The sequence below is a fragment of the Pristiophorus japonicus genome, chromosome 3 (genome assembly GCF_044704955.1).
Source record: "Pristiophorus japonicus isolate sPriJap1 chromosome 3, sPriJap1.hap1, whole genome shotgun sequence".
NCBI lineage: Eukaryota > Metazoa > Chordata > Chondrichthyes > Pristiophoridae > Pristiophorus > Pristiophorus japonicus.
This window is the reverse complement of record NC_091979.1, coordinates 329,311,381-329,337,255: the sequence shown is the minus strand read 5'-3', so window position 1 is coordinate 329,337,255 and position 25,875 is coordinate 329,311,381. Positions and strand designations below refer to the sequence as shown.

At 46.8% G+C, this 25,875-nt stretch overlaps 1 protein-coding gene across 4 annotated transcripts in view; it reads right to left on the bottom strand.

Annotated features, from left to right (window-relative positions):
• Positions 1 to 5,409: 5,409 nt before the first annotated feature.
• LOC139260398 (zinc finger protein 154-like) overlaps positions 5,410 to 25,875 on the bottom strand; it is a 57,013-nt gene continuing 36,547 nt past the window's right edge. For 2 of the 4 annotated variants that reach the window (XR_011592795.1, XR_011592798.1), the window contains exons 3-4: positions 22,046 to 22,234; positions 5,410 to 6,238 (exon numbers count right to left, since the gene is read on the bottom strand). The gene's annotated coding sequence lies outside the window, so the exon portion shown is untranslated. Of the gene's footprint in view, positions 6,239 to 17,162; positions 17,396 to 22,045; positions 22,235 to 25,875 lie in introns of all 4 variants that reach the window. The other 2 variants (XR_011592796.1, XR_011592797.1) reach the window with 2 other exon arrangements.

Below are 25,875 nucleotides of genomic sequence, written 5' to 3'. Positions count from 1 at the left end.
GCCCAGTCCGGCTCCTTTTTTTTTTTTTTATTTTGGAGTTCACCTGCAAAAACATAAAACATTAAACGGTGCCACCCGACCTGGGTGACACTCCAGACATTTACAAGGCCCTTTTTTTTTCCCCCTTTTTTTTTTGTTTTTTTTTGTGTTTTTCTTTTTTTGGTTTTTTTTTGGGCACTAAAATCACAATTTTCCCCAGTGCCCCCTATAAAAGGGAAGGTGGACACTAAAAGTACTGGCAATTAAAACAAATTAAACTTAAAAACGTAAAATCAAATTAAAATTTGGTTGCCGGGCGTGATGATGCACTCCAGTCCCTCCGGTGCCCACCTCTCGCGGAAGGCCGCGAGCGTACCGGTGGACACCGCGTGCTCCATCTCCAAGGACACACCCAGTCCGGCTCCTTGCAGGAGACCCCGCGCTGCAGCCGCTTAATCCGCTCGGATGCTCCGGTTTGTAATTTATTTTTTATGTATCTCACCCGCCCGCGCTTCTCTCCACTATTTATATAAAAAAAAACCCTCATTAAACTCACTTTCCGCCGGTGATCCGGACTCTCAGGCGGTGTGCGCCTCGGGGCCAGGGAGCGCATGCGTAGTGCCTACCACAACTCAGTGCGGTAACTGGAGCGCTTTCTGGGACGCGGGGGCTTGTGGATAAAGCAGTCGCCATTACTGTCGGTCCAACATGTGCAGCAGCTGGGGCCTGAAAATCAGCTTCACTTACTCTATGCCCCTGGCAACCCCAGCTTCTCCAATCTATCCATGTAACTGTAGTCCCTCATCCCTGGAATCATTCTCGTAAGTCTTTTCTGCACCCTCTCTAAGGCCTTCACATCCTTCCTAAAGTGCGGGGCCCAGAATTGGACACAATACTCCAGTTGGGGCTGAACCAGTGTTTTATACAGGTTCATCATAATTTCCACTCTTTTGTACTCTACACCTCTATTTATGAAGCTGAGGATCCTTGAAGCCTTTTTAACTACTTTCTCCAGTTGCCCTGCCATCTTTAACGATTTTTGCATACATACTCCCAGGTCTCCCTGTTCATGCACCCCCTTTAGGATTCTACCATTTAGTTTATATTTCCTCATACTTTGGTAGAAAGAATATCACTTCACACTTTTCTGGGTTAAAATTCCTCTGCCACGTGTCCGCCCATTTTACCAGCCCATCTATGTCTTCCTGAAGATTATCACTCTCCTCGTCACTGTTCATAGAAACATAGAAAATAGGTGCCGGAGCACGCCATTCAGCCCTTCTAGCCTGCACCGCCATTCAATGAGTTCATGGCTGAACATGAAACTTCAGTACCCCCTTCCTGCTTTCTCGCCATACCCCTTGATCCCCCGAGTAGTAAGGACTTCATCTAACTCCCTTTTGAATATATTTAGTGAATTGGCCTAAACTACTTTCTGTGGTAGAGAATTCCACAGGTTCACCACTCTCTGGGTGAAGAAGTTTCTCCTCATCTCAGTCCTAAATGGCTACACCTTATCCTTAGACTGTGACCCCTGGTTCTGGACTTCCGCAACATTGGGAACATTCTTCCTGCATCCAACCTGTCCATTCCCGTCAGAATTTTAAACGTTTCTATGAGGTCCCCTCTCACTCTTCTGAACTCCAGTGAATACAAGCCCAGTTGATCCAGTCTTTCTTGATAGGTCAGTCCCACAATCCCGGGAATCAGTCTGGTGAATCTTCGCTGCACTCCCTCAATAGCAAGAACGTTTTTCCTCAAGTTAGGAGACCAAAACTGTACACAATACTCCAGGTGTGGCCTCACCAAGGCCCTATACAACTGTAGCAACACCTCCCTGCCCCTGTATTCAAATCCCCTCGCTATGAAGGCCAACATGCCATTTGCTTTCTTAACCGCCTGCTGTACCTGCATGCCAACCTTCAATGACTGATGTACCATGACACCCAGGTCTCGTTGCACCTCCCCTTTTCCTAATCTGTCACAATTCAAATAATAGTCTGTCTTTCTGTTTTTACCACCAAAGTGAATAACCTCACATTTATCCACATTATACTTCATCTGCTATGCACTTGCCCACTCACCTAACCTATCCAAGTCACTCTGCAGCCTTATAGCATCCTCCTCGCAACTCACAGTGCCACCCAACTTAGTGTCATCCGCAAATTTGGAGATACTACATTTAATCCCCTCGTCTAAATCATTAATGTACAATGTAAACAGCTGGGGCCCCAGCACAGAACCTTGCGGTACCCCACTAGTCACTGCCTGCCATTCTGAAAAGTACCCATTTACTCCTACTCTTTGCTTCCTGTCTGCCAACCAGTTCTCAATCCATGTCAGCACACTACCCCCAATCCCATGTGCTTTATCTTTGCACATTAATCTCTTGTGTGGGACCTTGTTGAAAGCCTTCTGAAAGTCCAAATACACCACATCAACTGGTTCTCCCTTGTGAAAGCTGTGATTGAATCTGCCTCCGCCACCCTTTCAGGCCGTGCATTCCAGATCCTGAGTAGACTAGACCTATATTCTCTAGAGTTAGAAGAATGAGAGGTGATCTCATTGAAACATACAAAATTCTTACAGGGCTTGACAGGGTAGATGCAGGGAGGATGTTTCCTCTGGCTGAGGAGTCTAGAACCAGGGGTCACAGTCTCAAAATAAGGGGTTGGCCATTTAGGACTGAGATGAGGAGAAACCTCTTCACTCACAGGGTGGTGAATCTTTGGAATTCTCTACCCCAGAGAGCTGTGGAAGGTCAGTTGTTGAGTATGTTCAAGGTAGAGATCGCTAGATTTTTGTATATAAAAGGAATCGAGATATGGGAATAGTGCAGGAAAGTGGAGTTGAGGTAGAAGATCAGCCATGATCTCATTGAATGGCAGAGCAGGCTCGAGGGGCCAAATGGCCGACTCCTGCTCCTAATTCTTATGTTCTTATGTTGAAGCTAAATCAGTCTCAGAGCAGTGGGAGGCATTCAATGAGGAGATAATGAGGTTCAGAGGTGGTATGTTACCTTAAAGAAAAAAGGTGGAACTAATAAATCTAGAGCCCCCTGGATGTCAACATAAGAAATAGGAGCAGGAGTAGGCCATAAGATCCCTCGAGCCCGCTCCACCATTCAGTAAGATCATGGCTGATCATCGATCTCAACTCCACTTTCCCTCTGATCTCCATATCCCTTGATTCACCGAGAGTCCAACAATCTACCTGTCTCAGCCTTGAATAGACTGAGCATTCACAGCCCTCTGGGGCAGAGAATTCCAAAGATTCACAACCCTCTGAGTGAAGAAATTCCTCTTCATCTCTGTCTTAAATGGCCGACCCCTTATCCTGAGACTGGGCCCCCTAGTTCTAGACATTCTAGCCGGGGGAATCAACCTCTCAGCATCTAACCTGTCAGTCCCCTTCAGAACCTGGTATGTTTCAATGAGATCACACCTCATTATTCTAAACTCGAGAGTGTATAGGCTCATTCTACACACTCTCTCATCATAAGACAGCTCACTCATCCCAGGAATCAATCTTGTTCACCGCCTCCAAGCCAAGTGTTTCCTTCCTTAGATAAGGAGACCAAAACTGTGCACAGTACTCCGGGTGTGGTCTCAACAAGGCCCTGTGCAATTGTAGCAAGACTTCCTTACTCTTATACTCCAACCCCCTTGCAATAAAGGACAACATATCATTTGCCTTCCTTATTGCTTGCTGTACCTGCTCACTCACTTTCTGTGTTTCTTGCACAAGGACAGCCAAATCTCTCTGAACACCAACATTTAAAAGTTTCTCACCATTTAAATGATATTCTGTTTTTCTATTGTTCCTACCAAAATGAATAACCTCACATTTCCCTGCATTATAATTCATCTGCCACCTTACTGCCCACTCACATTGTTTATCTATATAACTTGCAGACTCTTGTGTTCTCACAACTTACTGTCCCACCTAGTTTTGTATCATCAGCAAAGTTGGATACATTACACTTGGTCAATTCATCTAGGTCATTAATCATAAAATCATCAAAATTTACAGCCTGGAAGGAGGCCATTTTGGCCCTCCGTGTCCGTGCTGGCCGACAAAGAGCTATCCAGCCTAATCCCACTCTCCAGCTCTTGATCCGTAGCCCAGTTGGTGACGGCACTTTAAGTGCACATCCAAGTATTTTTTTAAATGTGAGGGTTTCTGTCTCTACCACCCTTCGGGCAATGAGTCCCAGACCCCCGCCATCCTGTGGGTGAAGACATTTCCCTTTGTAGCTCCTCTAAACCAGTTACTTTAAATCTATGCCCCCTGGTTGTTGACCCCTCTGCCAAGGGAAACGAGTCCTTCCTATCCACTCTGTACAGGCTCATCATAATTTTATATACTTCAATCAGGTCCCCCCTCAGCCTCCTTTGTTCCAAAGAAAACAGACTCAGCATCTCTAATCTTTCCTCATAGCCACAATTCTCCATTCCAGGCAATATTCTTGTAAATCTCCTCTGTACCCTTTCCAGTACAATCACATCTTTCCTGTAATGTGGTGACCAGAACTGCACACAGTACTCCAGCTGCAGCCTGACCAGTTCAAGCATAACCTCCCAGCTCTTGTATTCCATGCCTCGACTAATAAAGGCAAGTATTCCATATGCCTTCCTAACCACCTGATCTACCTGGCCTGCCACTTTCAGGGATCTGTGGACCTGCACTCCAAAGTCCCTTTGTTCCTCTACACTTTTCAGTGTCGTACCACTTAATGTGTATTCCCTTGCCTTGTTAGACCTCCCCAAATGCATTACCTCACACTTATCCAGATTGAATTCCATTTGCCACTTTTCTGCCTCCCTGACCAGTACATTGATATCTTCCTGCAGTCTGCAGCTTTCTTCTTAATTCTCAACCACACGACCAATTTTAGTGTCATCTGGAAACTTCTTAATCATACCCCCAACATTCAAATCCAAGTCATTGATATATACCACAAAAAACAAGGGACCCAGCACTGAGCCCTGCGGAACACCACTGGTCACAAAAACACTCATCAACCATTACCCTTGGCTCCACAGTTGAGGAATGTGTGAACGTCCCTCTTCCTTGACAGGGACCAGGGACCAGTGAAGATGTGCATGGCCGGCGTCTGGGTTGATTAGATCGATGGCAGGTATCCTGTATCGTGCAGTTGCAGCAAGTAATCAGGGAGTCAAATTTGAATGCTGGCCTTTATTGCAAAAGGGATGGAGCGCGTTGGTAAGACCACACCTGGAGTACAGCGCACAGTTTTGGTCTGGACTTGTCTCCATTCCCGTGCCGCGGGGATTGCTACACCAGACGGGGAGAGGAAACATTTGGGGTCACAGATTCCCCACCAATTCCCATTCCACTTCTTTCCGGTGGATAATGTAGGGGCCACTGTGTGTAATGTGCAAGTCAGTAAGAATTGTCAGCAAGCTCTTTATAATTGGAGATTTTATTCAGTGGAAACTTTCACAAACTATTGTAGACTTTGAACGAAAGATCAATTTAGGATTGCAGTAAAAGTTCATAATTTTACTGCAAACTAAGTGTCTGTTGGGAGTCGCTGAATAAAGGGGAAAGATAACACACAGCGTTTCTTAAATGGACACTGCAGCCCCAAGAACACCATCAGCAATATATCCAGAATATTAAAGACCAGCCCAGTTATAGGGTTATTAACATCAGCAGAAACAAACCCCAACTGTCAAAATGAACATGGTTCAGTCGGAATGTGATTAACAGCAGATTCCAACCCCTGCAGTCACTTGTGAACTCGCTGGTGTTTCAGCAGGTTGGATGACCGAGTGAATCCCTTCCCACACACACAGCAGGTGAACGGCCTCTCCCCAGTATGATTGCGTCGATGAATTTCCAGGTCAGACGGTAATCTGAATACATTCCCACAGTCCCCACATTTCCACGGTTTCTCCATGGTGCGGGTATCCTTGTGTCTCTCCAGGTTGGATGATCAGTTGAAGCCTGGTCCACACACAACACGTGTACAGTTTTTCCCCGCTGTGAATAGTGCGATGTTTTTTCAGGCTGTGTAACTGGCTAAAGCTCTTTCCACAGGCAGTGCACTGGAACACTCACTCGGTGCCTTTCCAATCACACTGATATTCCCACAGGCAGCGCAGACAAACATTTCTCCTTCCACTTTCAGAGGCTGATGATATTCGGGTCCTGATGAATCGATTGACTCCGTCAGATCTTGACGCGATGTTTGGTTTGTGATTCCTGTCTGATAATCTACCCTTCTAATATGCTGTAAAAGGAGATAACAAAACGCATCACTAAGTACAAGACAGAAATTTAGAATAGACAAATCTCGTTTCCATGGAACATTTTTTCCTCTCTTGTTCTTCGAAAGCTGTAAATCCCTGTCCCACACATTGTCCCTCCTGCTGTGCTGAAATCCAAACCCATCACACATTTCTACTCCACTCCCAGTTTTCACCACCAATTCTGGCCGGGTTCAGAAATACACTCACTGGTTCCCCTCCCTCTCCTCCCCTGATGGTGTTGACTCTGGCTGGGTTTAATTCTACAATAACTGGTTTCCTCTCCCTCTCCTCCTCTGAAGTGCTGGCTCTCTTAGATCTGGTCCTGTGTAATGAGACAGCATTAATAAACAATCTCCTAGTAAAGGATCCCCTTGAAATCAGTGATCATAGCATGGTTGAATTTCAAATTCAGATGGAGGCCGAGAAAGTTGGATCTCAAACCAGCGTACTAAGCTGAAATAAAGGAGACTACAAAGGTATGAGGGCAGCGTTGGCTAAAGTGGACTGGGAAAATACATTTCAAGTGTAAGATGGTTGAAGAGCAGTGGCAGACATTTAAGGAGATGTTTCACAACTCTCAAGAAAAATATATTCCAGTCAGGAGACAAAGGTTTAAAAGAAACCCGTGGCTAACTAAAGAAATAAAGGACAGTATCCAATTAAAAACAAGGGCATACAAAGTGGCCAAAACTACTGGGAGGACAGAAGATTGGGAAGCTTTTAAAAGCCAGCAAAGAATGACTAAAAAAATGATTACAAAGGGAAGATAGGCTATGAAAGTAAACTAGCACGAAATATAAAAACAGATAACAAGAGTTTGTACAGGTATATAAAAAGGAAAATAGTGGCTAAAGAAAATGTTGGTCCCTTGTAGGACGAAACCGAGGATGAATCAGTGATGGGGAACATGGAGATGGCAGAAACTCTGAACAAATATTTTGTATCAATTTTTAGGGTAGAGGACACTAAAAATATCCCAACAGTGGATAGTCAAGGGGCTATAGCGGGGGAGGAACTCACCACAATCACAATAACCTAAGGAGGTGGGACTCAGTAAGATAATGGGACTAAAGGCGAATAAATCTCCTGGACCTGATAAGAGCCTAGGATGCAAGCTAAGAGAAGTAGCGGCAGGGATAGTGGGTACATTGGTTGTAATTTACCAAAATTCCCTGGATTTTGGAAAACTGCAAATATAATGCCTCTATTTAAAAAAGGAAGCAGACAAAAAGCAGGAAAGTATAGACCAGTTAGCCTAACATCTGTGGTTGGGAAAATGTTGGAGTCCATTATTAAAGAAGCAGTAGCAGGACATTTGGAAAAGCATAATTCAGTCAGACAGAGTCAGCATGGATTTATGAAGGGGAAGTCATGTTTGACAAATTTGCTGGAATTCTTTGAGGATGTAACGAACAGGGTGGATAAAGGGGAACCAGTGGATGTGGTGTATTTGGACTTCCAGAAGGCATTTGACAAGGTGCCACATAAAAGGTTACTGCACAAGATAAAAGTTCACAGGGTTGGGGTAATATATTAGCATGGATAGAGGATTGGCTAACAAACTGAGAGTCGGGATAAATGGTCCATTCTTGGGTTGGCAATCAGTAACTAGTGGGGTGCCGATATTCTGGTTATTATTCCGGGCTTGCGGCGGGCCCCGGTTGTTTATGAAACCTCCCCGGCTCCCCGCTGGTGCATTACTCTCCTCCGTCCCGCTGAACATGACATCTCTGTGGAGCTTGTTCCGCCATTACACTCTCCAAACACAGCCAGGACTCGCGCCTGTGCACTGAGCTCCTGTCATCTGGGTGGGGCACATTCTCCCCCGCTGGGCATGCTGAGTACATACGAACATGAGAAATAGGAGCAGGAGTGGGCCACCCGGTCCCCTGAGCCTGCTCCCCATTCAATAAAATGTGATTGCACAGTCTAGGGGGAGCTTTACTCTGTATCTAACCTGTGCTGTACCTGTTCTGCAGTGTTTGACTGGACAGCGTACAGCGAGATTAACACTATATCTCACCAATGCAGTACCTAATGTGTAAGTGTTTGAGACAGGCTAGAGGGAGATTTAATCTTTATGTAACCCATGCTGTACATGCCTGGGAATGTCCGATGAGACAGTGTAGAGGGAGCTTTACTCTGCATCTAACCAGTGCTGTACCTGCCCTGGGAGTGTTTGATGGGACAGTGTAGAGGGAGCTTTACTCTGTATCTAAACCATGCTGTACCTGCCCTGGGAGTGTTGGGACAGTGTAGAGGGAGCTTTACTCTGTATCTAAACCATGCTGTTCCTGCCCTGGAGTGTTTGGGGGAGATATACACCATGTCTAACCTGTGCTCTACTGGCCCTGGCAGTGATTGATGGGACAATGTTGAGGGGGCTTTATTCTTTATCAACCTGAGCTGTGCATATGCTGGGAATGTCTGGTGGGACAGTGCAGAGGGATCCTTACTGTGTATTTAACCTGTGCTGTCCTGCCCTGGGACTGTTTACTGGGATAGTGTAGAGAGAGATTTACTCTGTTTAAACCGTGCTGTACTTCACCTGCAAGTGTTTTAATGGACAGCGTAGAGGGAGCTTTAGTCTGTATCTAACCCGTGTTGTACTTGCCTTGGGAGTATTAGATGCAACAATGTAGAGTGAGCTTTATTCTGTACCTAACCAATGCAATATCTACTCTGGAATGCTTGGGACAGGGTAGAGGGAGATATACTCCATATCTAACCTGTGTTGTACCTGCCCTTGAAATGTCTGGTGGGACAATGTTGAGGAAGCTTTACTCTGTATCTAAGCAAGACAGGTATATCCTTCCTTAGATAAGGAGACCAAAACTGTGCACAATACTCCAGGTGTGGTCTCACCAAGGCCCTGTACAATTGTAGAGCGAGGTGTGAGAGGGGTTTACCCTGTATCTAAATTATGCTGTACCTGCCCTAGGAGTGTTTATTTTGAAAGTGTAGAGGGAGCTTTAATTAGTATCTAACCTGTGCTGTTCGTGCCCTGGGAGTGTTTGATGGGACAGTGTAGAGGGAGCTTTACTCTGTATCTCACCCCGTGCTGTACCTGCCCTGGGAGTGTTTGATGGGACAGTGTAGAGGGAGCTTTACTCTGTATCTAACCCCCTGTACCTGCCCTGGGAGTGTTTGATGAGACAGTGTAGAGGGAGCTTTACTCTGTATCTAACCCCCTGTACCTGCCCTGGGAGTGTTTGATGGGACAGTGTAGAGGGAGCTTTACTCTGTATCTAACCCCCTGTACCTGCCCTGGGAGTGTTTGATGGGACAGTGTAGAGGGAGCTTTACTCTGTATCTAACCCCCTGTACCTGCCCTGGGAGTGTTTGATGGGACAGTGTAGAGGGAGCTTTACTCTGTATCTAACCCCCTGTACCTGCCCTGGGAGTGTTTGATGGGACAGTGTAGACGAAGCTTGTATCTGAGTCGTGATAAATGGGTCATTTTCCGGTTGGCAAACAGTGACTAGTGGGATGCCGCAGGGATCGGTGCTGGGTCCTCAACTATTTACAATCTATATAAATGACTTGGATGAAGGGACTGAGTGTAATGTAGTCAAGTTTGTTGATAATACAAAGATGGGTGGGAAAGCAAATTGTGAAGAGGACACAAAAAATCTGCAAAGGGATAGACAGGCTAAGTGAGTGGGCAAAAATGTGGCAGATGGAGTAAAATGTGGGAAAATGTGAGGCTATGCACTTTGTCAGAAAAAATAGAAAAGCAAATTATAATTTAAATGGAGAAAAATCGCAAAGTGCGCAGTACAGAGGGAGCTGGGGGTCCTTGTGCATGAAACACAAAAAGTTAGTGTGCAGGTACAACAAGTGATCAGGAAGGCAAATGGAATGTTGGCCTTTATTGCAAAGGGGATGGAGTATAAAAGCAGAGAAGTCCTGCTACAACTGTACAGGGTGTTGGTGAGGCCACACCTGGAATACTGCATACAGTTTTGGCCTCCGTATTGAAGGAAGGATATACTTGCATTGGAGGCTGTTCAGAGAAGGTTCACTAGGTTGATTCCAGAGATGAGGGGATTGACTTACGAAGATAGGTTGAGTAGGTTGAACCTATACACATTGGAGTTCAGAAGATGAGAGGTGATCTTATCGAAACAGATAAGATAATGAGGGTGCTCGACAAGGTGAATGCAGAGAGGATATTTCCACTCATAGGGGAAAATAAAACTAGGGGTCATAGTCTCAGATTAAGAGGCCGCCCATTTAAACTGAGATGAGGAGGAATTTCTTCTCTGAGGGTTGTAAATCTGTGGAATTCTCTGCCCCAGAGAGCTGTGGAGGCTGGGGGGTCTTTGAATATATTTAAGGCGGAGATAGACAGATCTTTGAGCGATAAGGGAGTAAAGGGTTATGGGGAGCAAGAAGGAAAGTGGAGCTGAGTCCATGATCAATGATCTTATTAAATGGCGGAGCAGTCTCGAGGGGCCGAGTGGCCAACTCCTGCTCCTACTTCTTATATTATAATCGACCCCGTGCTGTACCTGCCCTGGGAATGTCTGGTGGAACAGTGTAGAGGGAGCTTTACTCTGTATCTAACCCCGTGCTGTACCTGCCCTGGGAATGTCTGGTGGAACAGTGTAGAGGGAGCTTTACTCTGTATCTAACCCCGTGCTGTACCTGCCCTGGGAGTGAGCTTTACTCTGTATCTAACCCCGTGCTGTACCTGCCCTGGGAGTGTTTGATGGGACAATGTAGAGTGAGCTTTACTCTATATCTAACCCGTGCTGTACCTGCCCTGTGATTTGATGCGACAGTGTAGAGGAAGCTTTATTCTGTATCTAACGAATGCGGTATCTAACCTGGAATATTGGGACAGGGTAGAGGGAGATATATTCCGTATCTAACCTGTGTTCTTCCTGCCCTTGGAATATCTGGTGAGATAGTGTTGAGGGAGCTTTACTCTGTATCTTAGCAAGGCAAGTATATCCTTCCTTAGATAAGGAGACCAAAACTGTGCACAGTACTCCAGGTGTGGTCTCACCAAGGCCCTGTACAATTGTAGAGTGAAGTTAGCGAGAATTACACTGTATCTAAATTATGCTGTACCTGCCCTAGGAGTGTTTATTTGGACAGTGTAGAGGGAGCTTTACTTAGTATCTAGCCAATGCATTACCTGCCCTGGGATTGTTTGATGGGACAGTGCAGAGGGAGCTTTATTCTGTATCTAACCCGTGCTGTAGCTGCCCTGGGAGTGTTTGGGATATTGTAGACTGAGATTTACTCTGCATCAACCCTGGTAGTGTTTGGGACAGGTTGGAGTGAGATTTATCTGTATCTAACCCGTGCATTACCGGTAGTCCTGACATCAGTAGTAGGGAAAATGCTAGAATCTATTATCAAGCACGTGGTAACAGGGCACTTCAGAAGTAACATAGAAACATAGAAAACATAGACACATAGAAAATAAATGCAGGAGTAGGTCATTCGGCCCTTCGAGCCTGCACCACCATTCAATAAGATATTGGCTGATCATTCACCTCAGTACCCCTTTCCTGCTTTCTCTCCATACCCCTTGATCTCTTTATCCGCAAGGGCCATATCTAACTCCCTCTTAAATATATCCAACAAACTGGCATCAACTACTCTCTGCGGCAGGGAATTCCACAGGTTAACAACTCTGAGTGAAGAAGTTTCTCCTTATCTCAGTCCTAAATGGCTTACCCCTTATCCATAGACTTATGTCCCCTGGTTCTGGACTTCCCCAACATCAGGAACATTCTTCCTGCATCTAACCTGTCCAGTCCCGTCAGAATTTTATATGTTTCTATGAGATCCCATCTCATTCTTCTAAACGCCAGTGAATAAAGGCCCAGTCGATCCAGTCTCTCCTCATACGTCAGTCTAGCCATTCTGTGAATCAGTCTGGTGAACCTTCGCTGCACTCCCACAATAGCAAGAATGTCCTTCCTCAGATTAGGAGACCAAAACTGAACACAATATTCCAGGTGAGGCCTCACTAAGGCCCTGTACAACTGCAGTAAGACCTCCCTGCTCCTATACTCAAATTCCCGAGCTATGAAGGCCAACATACTATTTGCCCTCTTCACTGCCTGCTGTACCTTCATGTCAACTTTCAATGATTGATGAACCATGACACCCAGGTCTCGTTGCACCTCCCCTTTTCCTAATCTGCCGCCATTCAGATAATATTCTGCCTTCGTGTTTTTGCCTCCAAAGTGGATAACCTCACATTTATCCACATTATACTGCATCTGCATCTCCTGTAATAACAGGATTGGGCAGAATCAATCCAGATTTATGAAAGGGAAATTGTAGTTGACAAATCTGTTTGTGTTTTTTGAGGCTGTAACTAGCAGGATAGATAAGGGGGAAATCACTGGATGTGATGTATTTAGATTTACAGAAGGATTCGATAAGGTGCCACACAAGAGGTTATTAAACAAAATTAGGGCTGATGGGATTAGCGTAATATACCAGCATGGATTGAGGATTGGTTAATGGACAGAAAACAGAGAGTAGGAATAAACGGGTCATTTCGGGTTGGCAGGCTGTAACTGGTGGGGTGTTACAAGGATCGGTGTTTGGGCCCCAGATATTCACAATCTATATCAATGATTGGGATGAAGGGACAAAATGTAATATATACAAGTTTGCTGAGGATACAAAGCTAGTTGGGAATGTAAGTTGTGAGGAGGATGAAGAGGTTTCAAGGGGATATATACAACTCAGTGAGTGGGCAAAAACATGGCAAATGGAACATAATGTGAAGAATTGTTACGTTATACACAGAGTAAAATAGAAAGGCAGAGTATTTTTTTTAAATGGTGAGAGATTGGGAAATGTTGGTGTTCAGAGGGACCTGGGTGTTCTTGTACACAAATCGCTAAAAGTTAATATGCAGGTACAGTAAGCAAATGGTATATTGGCCTTTATTACAAGAGGATTTGAGTATAAGAGTAAAGACGTCTTACTGCAATTATACAGGGCCCTGGTGAGACCACACCTGGAGTATTGTGCACAGTTTTGGTCTCCTTACCTAAGGAAAGATAAACTTGCTGTAGAGGGAGTGTAACGAAGGTTCACCAGACGGATTCCTGGGATGGAGAGGGATTGTCCGACGAGAGATTGAGTAGACTAGGCCTATATTCGCTCACGTTTAGAAGAATGAGAGGTGAGAGGCGATGCCCACATCCCATGAACAAATTTAAAAAAGAGATGAGTGAGGTGTTTAAATTTGATCACTGACACCAGACAAATTATTAGAGACACTCCCTGCCCTTCAGGACCTGTGTCCAGGGGAGAAGCTGATGGGTTTATCTGATCATCTTTGGGTTAAATGTTGTGCTCATCGAGCTGAGCATCTCGTGCCAGCATCAAACACTCTCCAGTCGGGCACAGCACGGGTTAGATACAGAGTGAACCCATCGGTCACTCCCCAACAGATACTGAGGGACAGGGAGTGTCCGGGTCACTGACATTTCTCAATCAATAAGGTATAAATTGATCCTGTACCTCTCCCCATTAATCCTGGGCTCCACACAGGTCGAATCCTGCTCCTGTTTCCCTTCCTGTAACAGCACTGAGCTCAACCCAGCCCATAATGATCAGGGCTCAGCGAGGGTGGTTGCCAGGCACTGCAGTGATGTCATAAAGCAGGGCCATTCAGCCCAGCTGGTCCTCTCCTTGTCCCTTTAAAGGTGGAGAGCTGGGACATCCTGTCTCAATACACATCTCCCTGTTCATACTGAGAATCCCCGGGGAAGGCCCAAGGCCCAGAGTGTGGAACACAACCCAGGGGGAGGAGAGCTGGGACATCCTGTCTCAACACACATCCTCCTGTTCATACTGAGAATCCCCGGGGAAGGCCCAAGGCCCAGAGTGTGGAACACAACCCAGGGGGAGGAGAGCTGGGACATCCTGTCTCAATACACATCCTCCTGTTCATACTGAGAATCCCCGGGGAAGGCCCAAGGCCCAGAGTGTGGAACACAACCCAGGGGGAGGAGAGCTGGGACATCCTGTCTCAATACACATCTCCCTGTTCATACTGAGAATCCCCGGGGAAGGCCCAAGGCCCAGAGTGTGGAACACAACCCAGGGGGAGGAGAGCTGGGACATCCTGTCTCAACACACATCTCCCTGTTCATACTGAGAGTCCCCGGGGAAGGCCCAAGGCCCAGAGTGTGGAACACAACCCAGGGGGAGGAGAGCTGGGACATCCTGTCTCAACACACATCTCCCTGTTCATACTGAGAGTCCCCGGGGAAGGCCCAAGGCCCAAGGCCCAGAGTATGGAACACAACCCAGGGGGAGGAGAGCTGGGACATCCTGTCTCAACACACATCTCCCTGTTCATACTGAGAATCCCCGGGGAAGGCCCAAGGCCCAAGGCCCAGAGTGTGGAACACAACCCAGGGGGAGGAGAGCTGGGACATCCTGTCTCAACACACATCCCCTGTTCATACTGAGAATCCCCGGGGAAGGCCCAAGGCCCAGAGTGTGGAACACAAACCCAGGGGGAGGAGAGCTGGGACATCCTGTCTCAACACACATCCCCCTGTTCATATTGAGAGTCCCCGGGGAAAGCCCAAGGCCCAGAGTGTGGAACACAACCCAGGGGGAAAGCGGAGAGAGAAGGGGAGGTAAATGAAGGAGTGGGGACTGAGGGCCACCAAGCTTCAGTTTTAGAGCCTGTAGACTTCAGGAGGGATCAGCGAGTTCGGTAGTTTCAGGATCCAGGGAGAGAACAAGGAGCAGATGGGGAGAGTGGTGTGGATTCCAGCACAGTGAGGATGTAGGGGGAGGGAGATTGTGTCGGGCCGTGTATTAGGGATGTAGGAGGGACAAGAGAGGAAAGGTCAGAGGAGCAATTACTGCAGCAGTGTCCATCAATAGTGAGAGAGAGAAGGTGGGCTCAGAGTGGGCCCTGGACAGGCCGGTAAACTGTTTGTTTGCTGTGACCAGCTTTCTCTCTGTCACAAATAACCTCCTGTAGCCCAGTGACACAAACAGCCCATTAAACGCCACCAATGCCCTTTGGTCTGGTGAGGTCTCCCTTTGTGAAACATCGGCTGTTGTTAAAGCTTCTCATTCTGACTCGCTCACAGTGAGACAGTATCCACTGTCCCTTTTATTCCATGGGCTTCATCTTTGCTGGTATTGGTAACACGCCCGGGATCACTAAACACAAAACCCAGTCTGTTGATCACTTCCAGCTACTGGGCTTAGCGTGTGCCCCACAGCACCTCTTCCACCTTCAATGTGTGAATAGAGCATCACACCTGCAAAGCTGGTTTAAGTTTATATCCAGGCAGCAAATCTATTTAAGAAAAGCCGCAGGCCGATGAGACACTGTTCAGGTGCCAGTGTGCTGCTGGTTTGTCCGGCATTTTGCCTGTAATGGGAAATAACTGAACATTTCTCCCAGTGTAACCTTTGCTGTAATGAAATGTGTCTTTTAATAAGCCTCATGTCCTTGCTCATGTCTGCTGCCATTGTGTAGAAAGGGGATGTGTGAAGTGATGGTGTTTGTATGGAGTTGTGAAACAAGGAAACGCTATCTGTGTGTGGCAGTGACATAGCCTTGTGGTCACAGGCAGAACCATGCCCCGATATCCTTGTGGTTATGGTTTGAGCAGGGTCAGTTCATGAATGCTCAAGCTAAGAGGTGCCAGGGATCGGGAGCAGCGGCAGTAAATACAATCTAAATGTAAATTCCGATGTAGTTTATCTTCATTTATTCCTATTTTAATAGCTTTTGCTGAATGTGGCCCATGGCCAAGTGCCAGGATATTGGATCAGGCCCACCGTAGAAAATGAGTTTGACCCCCTGAGGTAGACAATGTTAACCGGATTCCACCATCCACCAACCTAACAACTTCTTTACAAACTCAAGCTAGTTTGGAACATGTGACCATGTTTACCGGAATCCGTGTTCAGTATCTCTAATGGCCCCTTCCCTTTCCCCATGATGGAAAACAGCATCTCTCAGGATCCCTTCGAGCATCTTCCCAGTGATCGAGGTCACGTTGATGGGCCTTCAGTTCCCGAGCTCAGACTTGTGCCCAATTTGGAAAATGGGAACTACATGTGCTTCCTTCCAATCTCAGGGAACAACCCATGACTCTACTGCGCTGTTGGAGATATGGGCAAGGGGCTGACAGAGCACCCGTCCCATCTCTTTAAACACCCTTGGGTGGATATCATCCACACCTTACACGCATCAAGATTAACCCACACGGCGACTTTGCTGTCAGTGAAGAGAGATGAGAAAGACCAAAGTGCCATTTGCCCCTCTGTGTGGTCCTGAAGGACTGTTTCCAGGCTGAAGATCTCCCCCCATACGATCCTCCCCCCAGATTGTCCTCTCTGAGGTGATGCTAAACACTCGGGTGGGAAGGACAAAAATCTCTCGCAATGTGTTGAAAGCAACACTAATTTATTTGTCTATATCCCAAATATTAAAGTCCAGCCCAGTTATAGGGTTATTAAAATCAGCGGAAACAAATCCCAACTGTCAGAATGAACATGGTTCAGTCGGGATGTGATTAACAGCAGCAATAACAGCAGATTCCAACCCCTGCAGTCACTTGTGAACTCGCTGGTGCCTCAACAGGTGGGATGACCGAGTGAATCCCTTCCCACACTCAGAGCAGGTGAACGGCCTCTCCCCAGTGTGAATTCGCTGGTGCCTCAACAGGTGGGATGATATAGTGAATCCCTTCCCGCACTCAGAGCAGGTGAATGGCCTCTCCCCAGTATGAACTCGCTGGTGTATCAGCAGACTGAATGACTGAGTGAATCCCTTCCCACACCCGGAGCAGGTGAACGGCCTCTCCCCAGTGTGAACTCGCCGATGTGTTTCCAGCTGGGATGGGGAGTTGAAACCTTTCCCACAGTCCCCACATTTACACGGTTTCTCCCCAGTGTCACTGCACTTGTGTCTCTCCAGGTTAGAATATCGACTGAAGCCTTGTCCACACACAGAGCACGTGTACTGTTTCTCCCCGCTGTGAACGGTGCTTTATGCTTCCATGGTCAAAGGCCGATGATATTCATATTCCGATGAATCAAGTGACTCCGTCAGATCTTAATGTGATGTTTGGTTTGAACCTTTGGTCGACAAATCCTCCCCTTTTAATACCCTGTAAAGGGAATTTCAAACAGGAAAAAGTTGGGTGAGAGAGAACCCACAAAAACACAAAGGCAGGTTGTGAAATTGAGCTGAATGAACCTGGTTATTTGTGCGGCCGTCTGCAGAAAAAAAGTGACCATGAAAGCTGCCGGATTGTCATAAAAACCCAACTGGTCACTAATGTCCTTCAGGGAAGGGAACCCACCACCCGGTCTGGGCCTACACAAGACTCTGGCCTCTATGGGAGGAGGGAGAGGTGGCCAGGGCGAAGGTGAGGGACTTTATACATCTGCAACTCGACCAGAACTTTGATAGAACCTCCCAAACCCACAACCTCTACCACCTAGATGGACCAGGACAGCAGGTACATGGGAAATCCATCACCTCCAAGTTCCCTCCAAGTCTCACATCCTGACTTGGGCATATATCACCATTCCTACATCGTCACTGGGTGAAAATCCTGGAACTCCTCACCTAACAGCATTGTGGGAGGACCTTCACCACACGGACTGCAGCGGTTCGAGAAGCCCCACCATCACCTTGTCAAGGGGCAAATGGAAATTGGAAATATATTCTGGCCTTACTCGCGACACCCACATCCCAAGAATGGATTAAAACAAATCTGTACATTGAAAGCCTCGACAGAAATACTTGTTCCTAAAACAATACTCTTCTACATTGTGAGGACAGTAATCTCCCCTAGAATCCACCGCCGTTGACAGTCTCTCATCGGAAATTGTTGGGCCCGACTGGGCTCAGAGGTACTGGGGGTGAAACCCAGCAGCTTCTCCCCCCCCTCCACTCCAGCTCAAACTGATGCAACACACAGACCCACACAGGAGGCCAGGGAGCGACTTCCGTATCCAGTGCCCACCCTGATACAGAGCGGCTCTGGATTGGTCTCTCTGTGTTTCCAGTATCGATGCACTTAGGTTCAGTATATGAGGGAGAAGGGAATAGAGGCTTGTGCTGAGAGAGTTAGAACTATAGAATCAGAGAATGGTTACAGCACGGAACATGACCATTCGGCCCGTCGAGCACGTGTCAGCTCTCTGCAAGAGCACCTCAGCTAGTCCCACTCCCCCGCCCTTACCCCACAGCCCTGCTCATGTTTTCTCTCAGGTATTTATCCAATTCCCTTTTGAAAGCCGTGATTGAGTCTGCCTCCACCACCCTCTCAGGCCGTGCATTCTGGATATTAACCACTCGCTACGCAAAAAGGTGTCTTCTTGTGATGCCTTTGGTTCTTTTCCCAATCACCTTCAATCTGTGTCCTCTGGTTCTCGACCCTTCTGCCAATGGGAACAGTTTCTTTCTATGAAAGTATAAACTTCCTTAAATACTGAGACCAAAATTGTACGCAGTACTCCAGGTGTGGCCTCACCAATACCTTGTACAGTTCTAGCAGGACTTCTCTGCTTTTATACTCTATCCCCCTAGCAATCCTAGCGTCTCCAGTCTGTCCAGGTAACTGTTGTCCCTCATCCCTGAAATCACTCTTGTAAATCTTTTCTGAACGCTCTCTAAGGTGCTCACATCATTCCTAAAGTGTGGTGCTCAGAATTGGGCAAAATACTCCAGTGTTTTGTACAGGTTCATCATAATATCCACGCTTTTGTACTCTATACCTCTAGATAGTTTCTCTGTTTATAAATAGTGTAATATAAACAGAGACATGGTCCAGGGCAATATAAAGAGACAGGGTCCAGGGCAATATAAACAGAGACAGGGTCTAGTGTAATATAAACAAGGACAGGGTCTAGTGTAATATAAACAGAGACAGGGTCCAGTGTAATATAAACAGAGACAGGGTCTAGTGTAATATAAACAGAGACAGGGTCTCGTGTAATATAAACAGAGACAGTGTCCAGTGTAATATAAACAGAGACAGGGTCTAGTGTAATATAAACAGAGACAGGGTCTAGTGTAATATAAACAGAGACAGGGTCTAGTGTAATATAAACAGAGACAGGGTCTCGTGTAATATAAACAGAGACAGGGTCCAGTGTAATATAAACAGAGACAGGGTCTAGTGTAATATAAACAGAGACAGGGTCTAGTGTAATATAAACAGAGACAGGGTCTAGTGTAATATAAACAGAGACAGGGTCCAGTGTAATATAAACAGAGACAGGGTCTCGTGTAATATAAACAGAGACAGGGTCCAGTGTAATATAAACAGAGACAGGGTCTAGTGTAATATAAACAGAGACAGGGTCTCGTGTAATATAAACAGAGACAGGGTCCAGTGTAATATAAACAGAGACAGGGTCTAGTGTAATATAAACAGAGACAGGGTCTAGTGTAATATAAACAGAGACAGGGTCTAGTGTAATATAAACAGAGACAGGGTCTCGTGTAATATAAACAGAGACAGGGTCTAGAGTAATATAAACAGAGACAGGGTCTAGTGTAATATAAACAGGGACAGGGTCTCGTGTAATATAAACAGAGACAGGGTCCAGTGTAATATAAACAGAGACAGGGTCTAGTGTAATATAAACAGAGACATGGTCCAGTGTAATATAAACAGAGACAGGGTCTAGTGTAATATAAACAGAGACAGGGTCCAGTACAATATAAACAGAGACAGGGTCTAGTGTAATATAAACAGGGACAGGGTCTAGTGTAATATAAACAGAGACATGGTCCAGTGTAATATAAACAGAGACATGGTCCAGTGTAATATAAACAGAGACAGGGTCCAGTGTAATATAAACAGAGACAGGGTCCAGTGTAATATAAACAGAGACAGGGTCTAGTGTAATGTAAACAGAGACAGGGTCTAGTGTAATATAAACAGAGACAGGGTCCAGTGTAATATAAACAGAGACAGGGTCCAGTGTAATATAAACAGAGACATGGTCCAGTGTAATATAAACAGAGACAGGGTCTAGTGTAATATAAACAGAGACAGGGTCCAGTGTAATATAAACAGAGACAGGGTCCAGTGTAATATAAACAGGGACAGGGTCCAGTGTAATATAAACAGAGACAGGGTCCAGTGTAATATAAACAGAGACAGGGTCCAGTGTAATATAAACAGAGACAGGGTCCAGTGTAATATAAACAGAGACATGGTCCAGTGTAATACGGTGCGAACTGGTTTAAAAGCTCTGCAGATCTGATTCACCACCAGTGAGTTCACACTGACAGGAAACAGTTCAGTTGCTCTCGCTGTGGGAAGAGGTTCAGTCATTCACCCTCATTGCACACCGACACACACACTGGGGAGAGGCCATTTACCTGCTCCATGTGTGGGAAGGGATTCACTTGCTCATCCACACTGCTGAATAAACGATCAGACATTTAGGACTGAGATGAGGAGAAATGTCCTCACTCAGAGGATGGTGAATCTTTGGAAATCTCTACTCCAGAGAGCTGTAGGTGCTCAGCCGTTGAGTAGATTCAAGACAGAAGGCGATCAGTTTGTGGAAACTAAGGGAATTAAGGGATATAGGGATAGTGCAGGAAGGTGGAGTTGAGGTAGAAGATCAGCCATGATCTTGTTGAATGGCAGAGCAGGCCTGAAGGGCCAAAATGGCCGACTCTGGCTCCTATCTGTTATGTTCTGATGTACCGGTGGACAAGGCCTGCTCCCTCTCCAGGACCACCCGGACACAGACCAGACCGCAGGAAGAGAGGCAGGCAGCCAGAGTGACCCCCAGGTCCTGCCCATCCTGAACCTACAAATTGCTGTTCTAGCCAGGCCCAGGAGCAGGTCCAGGAGAAGATCCTCTGATTACCCAAACCCTCCACACCAAAGATTAGGAACATGGGGCGAAATTGTAACCAAACATCAAAGAGCAAGTTATTATTTAAATGGAGAAAGATTGCAAAGTGCTGCAGTACAGCGGGACCTGGGGGTACTGGAGCATGAAACACAAAAGAATAGTATGCAGATACAGCAAGTGATCAGGAAGGCCAATGGAACCTTGGCCTTTATTGCAAAGGGGATGGAGTATAAAAGCAGGGAAGTCTTGCTGCAGTTATACAGGGTATTGGTGAGGCCACACCTGGAATACTGCGTGCAGTTTTGGTTTCCATATTTACAAAAGGATATACTTGCTTTGGAGGCAGTTCAGAGAAGGTTCACTCGGTTGATTCCGGAGATGAGGGGATTGACTTAGGAGGAAAGGTTGAGTCATTTGGGCCTCTACTCATTGGAATTCAGAAGAATGAGAGGTGATCTTATCGTAACGTATAAGATTATGAGAGGGTTTGTCAGGGTGGATGCAGAGAGGATGTTTCCACTGATGGGGAAGACCAGAACTAGAGGGCATAATCTTAGAATAAGGGGCCGTCCATTTAAAACTGAGATGAGGAGGAATTTCTTGGTCTCAAAGGGTTGTAAATCTGTGGAATTCGCTGCCTCAGAGAGCTGTGGAAGCTGGGTCATTGAATAAATATAAGACAGAGATAGACAGTTTCTTAACCAATCAGGGAATAAGGGATTATGGGGAGCGGGTCCATGATCGGATCAGCCAAGATCGTATTAAATGGTGGAGCAGGCTCGAGGGGCCGTATGGCCTATTCCTGCTCCTATTTCTTATGTTCTTATGTAAAACAATGACAAATGTTAAACTGTTTTGCTGACAAAAGAAATCTCGATTTAACTTTTAAAAGATGAACAGTTTAACAGGTGTTCACACAGACTCACCTGATTGGCCGACTCAGGATCCACCCCTCAAGCACCGCGATTGGTTACAGAACACGCTGCTCCCTGAGCCCTCCGACCTCTGAGCTCTCTTCCTGTTGGTTCCCAGGGCAATCAATCACCACTCACCAACATTATGCTGCCAGATGTAGTTGAGGGGCTCAGAGGAAGAAATAAAATGAGGCCGTGAATCTGAGTTAAGAAATAAAATTAGAGAAGCATGATTAAATTTATAAACAAAACTATTTAAAGTCAAATCAAATGAATTGTTGCAATTAATATATTCCTTTTGGGCCAAGTGGGAAACAAGTGATGTGTGGGCTGTGCAGAGTGTCTGTGCCTGGTTACACAGCGTGTCCCTGGCTCTCCGCTCCAAGTGAACATGTTTCAGCTCATATCCAACTGACTGGATAAACCTCGCCCGTCTAAACCCCATCACACAAATATCAGCATTTGATGTTTAGTTATGTTAAACCTTTATAAACACTGGTTAGGCCTCAGCTGACACATTGTGCTCAATTCTGGGCACCACACTTTCAGAAGGATGTCTACACCTCGGAGAGGGTGTAGAAGAGATTTACTAGAATGGTACGAAGAATGAGGGACTTCAGTTATGTGGAGATACTGGAGAAGCTGCAGTTATTCTCCTTGGAGCAGAAAACGTTAAGAGGAAATTTGATAGAGTTCTAAATCATGAACGGTTTTAATAGACTAAATAAGGAGAAACACTTTCCAGTGGCAGAAGGGTCGGTAACCAGAGGACACAGAGTTCAGGTGATTGGCAAAAGAAGCAGAGGATACATGAGGAGACATTTTATAAGCAGTGAGTTGTTGCAATCTGGAATGCACTGCTTGATAGGGTGATGGAAGCAGATTCAATAGTAACTTTCAAAAGTGAATTGGATAAATACTAAAGGGACAATATTTGCAGAGCTACGGGGAAAGATCAGGGGAGTGGAACTAACTGGATAGCTCTACCATAGAGGTCACAAGGAGGATTGATGAGGGGAGTGCATTTGATGTAGTGTATATGGATTTTAGCAAGGCTTTTGACACATGGCAGACTGGTCACGAAAGTAAAATCCCATGGGATCCAGGGCAAAGTGGCAAGTTGGATCCAAAATTGGCTCAGAGGCAGGAAGCAAAGGTTAATGGTCAATGGGTGTTTGTGACTGGAAGGCTGTTTCCAGTGGGGTTCCGCAGGGCTCAGTACTGGGTCCCTTGCTTTTTGTGGTTTATATCAATGATTTTGACCTGAATGTAGGGGTATGAATGACTAAGAAGTTTGCAAATGATACAAAAATTGACCGTGTGGTTGATAATGAAGAAGCTGTAGACTGCAGGAAGATATCAATGGACTGGTCAGGTGGGCAGAACAGTGGCAAATGGAATTCAACTCAGCGTGAGATAATACATGTGGGGAGGGCTAACAAGACAAGGAAATACACAGTAAATGGTAGGACACTGAGAAGTGTAGAGGAACAGAGCGACCTTGGAGTGCCTGTCCACAGATCCCTGAAGGGAGCAGGAGAGGTAGATAAGGTGAGAAAGGCAAGTATCCTGAATGCTTTCTTAATTAGCCGAGGCATAGAATACAAGAGCTGGGTGATTATGCTTGAATTGTATAAGCCACTAATTAGGCCACAGCTAGAACACTGTGTGCAGTTGTGGTCAATGCATTACAGGAAAAATGTGATTGCACTAGACGGGTACAGAGATTTACGAGGATGTTCCCTGGACTGGAGAATTTTAGCTATGAGGAAAGAGTGAATAGGCTGGGATTGTTTTCTTTGGAAACGAGGAGGCTGAGAGGAAACCTCATCAATGTGTATAAAATTATGAGGGGCCTCGATAGAGTGGATAGGAAGGACCTTTTTCCCTTAGCAGAATGGTCAATAATTGGGGGGGGCATAGATTTAAAGTAATTGGAAAAAGGTTTAGAGGGGAGACCTAATTGAAATATATAAAATTATGAGGGGCCTGGATAGAGTGGATAACAAGGACCTATTTTGCTTAGCAGAGGGGCCAGTGTGGCTCAGTGGGTAGCACTCTCGCGAGAACCATCAGCACAGGCCGGGGAGTGGAAGGAGCAGTGTGGCGGTGACCACTCCAGAGAGCAGCACGTGCTGGTGCAGAAGAGCAACGGCAGTGAAAAGGGACGTCACCAAGATCCAGGTCAGTGATTGGAGTGTGGACAGATACAGCAGGAGGTTGGGGCGAAGGAGCGGTGAGAGATTGTAGAGGGACGTGATCGGGGCCCAGGAGAGGCGAGGACCCAGGGGCAGCACAGGCCCAGCCCACACTACGATATGTGTGCACGCTAAGTCCGTGCAGCAGAGCAGGTCTCTACTGGTCTTGGTTAATGCTTGCCACTGGACCAAGACCAACCTCTGTCAAGCCTGTGTGGTGATTGGTGTGCAATGGTTACCACACGTTAAAAAAATCCATGCACAGGCATCTTCCATCCTTCACGATTTTGTTCGGGACCCAGAATTTTATTCCTTCATTGAAACACCTGTGAACTTTTGACGTGGAAGCAAGTCATCCTCAATTCGAGGGATTGCCTATCATGATGGAGCACTCTCGCCTCGGAGTCAGAAGGTTGTGGGCTCAAGTCCCACTCCAGGGACTTGAACACAGAAAGTGTCGGCTGACAGTGCAGTGCAGTGCTGAGGGAGTGCTGCACTGTCGGATGAGACGTTAAACTGAGGCTCCGTCTGCTCTCTCTCTCTGGTGGCTGTAAAAGATCCCATGTCCCAAATTCGATGAAGAGCAGGGGAGTTATCCCCGGTGTCCTGGCCAATATTTATCCCTCAACCACATGGCTGTCTGTGGGATCTTGCTGTGCACAGATTGGCTGCCGCATTTCCCACATTACAACAGTGACTACACTCCAGCAGAACTTCATTCTCTGTAAAGAGCTTTGAGACGTCTGGTGGCGGTGAGAGGCGCTATATAAATGTAAGCCTTATACCTCTGTAAGCCGAGAGCTGCACCGTGGGATCAGGCTGGAGAGCTCTGTGCCGGCAGGGACACGTGACCCGGGCCCACGGCCTGATTGACGGGAGCTTCCCACCAATGGGGAGCGAGCCGGCGGCGGGTCCTCCAACCAATCGGGGAGCCCGAGGGGCGGGACCTGTGCCGCTGATTGGCTGAGCCGCAACAACAACAACTTGTCTTTGTCCAGGTGAGAGCGCGCGGTGTGAGAGTGTTCCCGGACAAAGACATTGGGCCCCGAGACACAACAATCAGTGAAGGCCGGGGAGCGACAGGCCGCTCACAGAGGGGCTTTTAAACAGCGGCTTCCCGAGCCTGGGGCCCAGGCAGCTCAAGGCCAGAGTTAGAGGCTGTCTCAGGGGGAGGGAGGGTCAAGGCCAGAGTTAGAGGCTGTCTCAGGGGGAGGGAGGGTCAAGGCCAGAGTTAGAGGCGGTCTCAGGGGGAGGGAGGGTCAAGGCCAGAGTTAGAGGCTGTCTCAGGGGGAGGGAGGGTCAAGGCCAGAGTTAGAGGCTGTCTCAGGGGGAGGGAGGTCACAGAGATAGGGAGGGTCAAGGTCAGAGTTAGAGGCTGTCTCAGGGGGAGGGGGGTCACAGAGATAGGGAGGGTCAAGGCCAGAGTTAGAGGCTGTCTCAGGGGGAGGGAGGTCACAGAGATAGGGAGGGTCAAGGTCAGAGTTAGAGGCTGTCTCAGGGGGAGGGAGGTCACAGAGATAGGGAGGGTCAAGGCCAGAGTTAGAGGCTGTCTCAGGGGGAGGGAGGTCACAGAGATAGGGAGGGTCAAGGCCAGAGTTAGAGGCTGTCTCAGGGGGAGGGAGGTCACAGAGATAGGGAGGGTCA